The sequence below is a fragment of the Otolemur garnettii genome, unplaced genomic scaffold (assembly GCF_000181295.1).
Source record: "Otolemur garnettii isolate 467f Iridium unplaced genomic scaffold, OtoGar3 scaffold00011, whole genome shotgun sequence".
Taxonomy (NCBI): domain Eukaryota; kingdom Metazoa; phylum Chordata; class Mammalia; order Primates; family Galagidae; genus Otolemur; species Otolemur garnettii.
In genome coordinates this window covers 8395674-8398399 of record NW_003852406.1, presented here as the reverse complement: position 1 = coordinate 8398399, position 2726 = coordinate 8395674, and the positions used below count along the sequence as shown (strand labels likewise).

General features: G+C 41.6%; 1 protein-coding gene across 1 annotated transcript in view; it reads left to right on the top strand.

The window, feature by feature from the left end:
- Positions 1-2726, top strand: part of NEDD4 (neural precursor cell expressed, developmentally down-regulated 4, E3 ubiquitin protein ligase) — a 75657-nt gene that overhangs the window by 71128 nt on the left and 1803 nt on the right. The gene's annotated exons all lie outside the window — the stretch shown is intronic.

Sequence of the window (2726 nt, the reverse complement as noted above, 5' to 3'; positions counted from 1 at the left end):
AGGTGCCTGTAGTCCCAGCTACTCGGGAGGCTGAGGCAAGAGAATCGCTTCAGCCCAAGAGTTTGAGGTTGCTGTGAGCTGTGATGTCACCGCACTCTACCAAGAGCAACATAGTGAAACTCTGTCTCAAAAAAACAAAAAAAGAAAGAAAGAAAAATCCTGGGACAGAGAAACTCACCGGGCTGCTATTTTTCATTTCTCAGGACTAGGGATAAGACTGCATCTATCTCTGGATTTTCAGAATAGTGTTAATTTAGTTTTCTATAAAGTGAAATTCCGTATATCCAATCAATTGTTTTTCAGGTGATTGACACACTAGAGGTATGTTTCATTAAAAAGTGCTGTTTATGGGTGGCACCTATGGCTCAGTGAGCAGGGCACCAGCCCCATATACTGAGGGTGGCGGGCTCAAACCTGGCCCCAGCCAAACTGCAACAAAAAAAAAAATAGCCGGGCATTGTGGTGGGCGCATATAGTTCCAGCTACTCGGGAGGCTGAGGCAAGTGAATTGCCTAAGCCCAGCAGATGGAGGTTGCTGTGAGCTGTGTGATACCATGGCACTCTACCAAGTGCAATAAAGTGAGCCTTGTTTATTGGAATGGTGTTTACTTGCTTTTAAAGATACGAGGAATAAATCTTTTAGAAAAGGTGTAGCTAAAGTTAGATCCCTACTCAGAACGACAAACAAGAATTGTTCTAGGAACCATATGTCAGGGACTGCTGCCTGGGAAATTCCTAAGCTGAAGTTTTGTTTTTTTTTTTTGTTTGTCTTTTTTTTTGAGACAGAGCCTCAAGCTGTCACCCTGGGTAGAGTACTGTGGCATCACAGCTCACAGCAACCTCCAACTCGTGGGCTTAAGCCAGTCTCCTGCTCAGCCTCCCAGGTAGCTGGGACTACAGGCATCCACCACAAGGCCTGGCTTTTTTTTTTTTTTTTTTTTTTGGTTGCAGCCATCAGTGTTGTTTTTTGGCGGGCCCGGGCTGGATTCAAACCCACCAGCTCAGGTATATGTGGCTGGCGCCTTAGCCGCTTGAGCCACAGGCACCGAGCCTAAGCTGAAGTCTTCATGCAAATAGAAGTTGTTACCATCTGATGGGATTGCCAAGCCCTCTCTCTTTGGCAAACTTGGTCTGCTTGCTAAACTTCATTTACGTGTGTTTGCAAAACTAAGCAGCTGCTACTTCTCCAACTCAAGTAACTCCTCACAATGGCTAGCTTTGCTGCCAACCAACTTGTTCATTCCTTACCTAACTGGACTTCTTAGCCTTTGTCTTTTCAGTGGTTTCATCTGACTCCTTTTTCTCTTTAGCCAGTTAGTAGAAAAAATATATAGGCAGGGCAAGCAAATGCCATTTCTAGCTCCTCTCCTCATCCCTCTTTTATGCAACCCAGGCCTATCACCATCCACTATGATTTAGGCATTGTTTGGAATTTGGGGCAAAAATCCTGCACACACAGGCAAAGGTGTTTGTGGTAGGATATAAATTCAAATTCTTATGCATTTATAGCAAGAAGTTGCTAAAAAATGTTAATATTATAATGCAATGTAGTATAGCCAATTAAAAGTACATTAAATTTATATCATTTGAGTCTTCACAATGGATTGTTTAGGTAAGAGAATTGAAAGGATAGGATTCCACATTATGGAAAATAGTGACAAAAGTACTGAAATTTGGGTGGCGCCTGTGGCTCAGTGGGTACGGCGCTGGCCCCATATACCGATGGTGGCAGGTTTGAACCTGGCCCCTGCCAAACTGCAACAAAAAAATAGCTGGGCGTTGTGGTGGGTGCCTGTAGTCCCAGCTACTCAGGAGGCTGAGGCAGGAGAATTGCTTAAGCCCAGGAGTTGGAGGTTGCTATGAGCTGTGATGCTACAGCACTCTACTGAGGACAATAAAGTGAGACTCTGTCTCTACAAAAAATAAAAATTAAAAAAAAAATCTCAAAAGAAATTAAAAAAAAAAAAGTACTGAAATTTTAACTGTGAAAATAATTGTGATGGGTGATATGTGAAAAGTTAGGCTTTTGAAAGGGAAACCTCCAATGTGGAGAATATTAAGTATCTGTAGTGCTATTTCTGGCAAACACATAGACACACTTGCATATGATTATAAGTCATGAAGAAAATTATGGACAGTTACAGATGAGGTTGTCAAGATTGATTACTTGGTGGTTGGGATATGGTGAAGATTGGAAAAGGAAGAACTAAGTGAAAAATCTGAAGAAAAAGACAGTTTCTAAAAATGTCCATAACAAAAGATACATGTAGACTGTATAACCATGATCATGTGCACATAAAATTATACATGCACAGAAAGATTCATGGCAGGACACACACCCAGCATAACAGGGAGGATCCGAGGTGATTTTTTTTTACATCTTTCATTGCATTTTATTCTTTTGCCTTAAGATTTTACAGTAATATTATTTGTATATGTATAATTAGAAAAATTAAAGCTATTGTCACTGGTATTCAAAAAGGAAAGAAAGTGCTCACTTCAGCAGCACATATACTAAAATGGGAACGGGAACAATACAGAGATGATTATGGCCCCTGCACAGAACGACACAGATTCATGAAGCCCTCATACTTTGCACAGTTCACAAGGTCAAAGATTGTTCAACAACTACAAAAAAGGGGCTGGGCATGGTGGCTCATCCCTGTCATCCAAGAGGCAAGTGGATTGCTTGAGCTCATCAGTTTGAGACCAGCTAGAGCGAGACC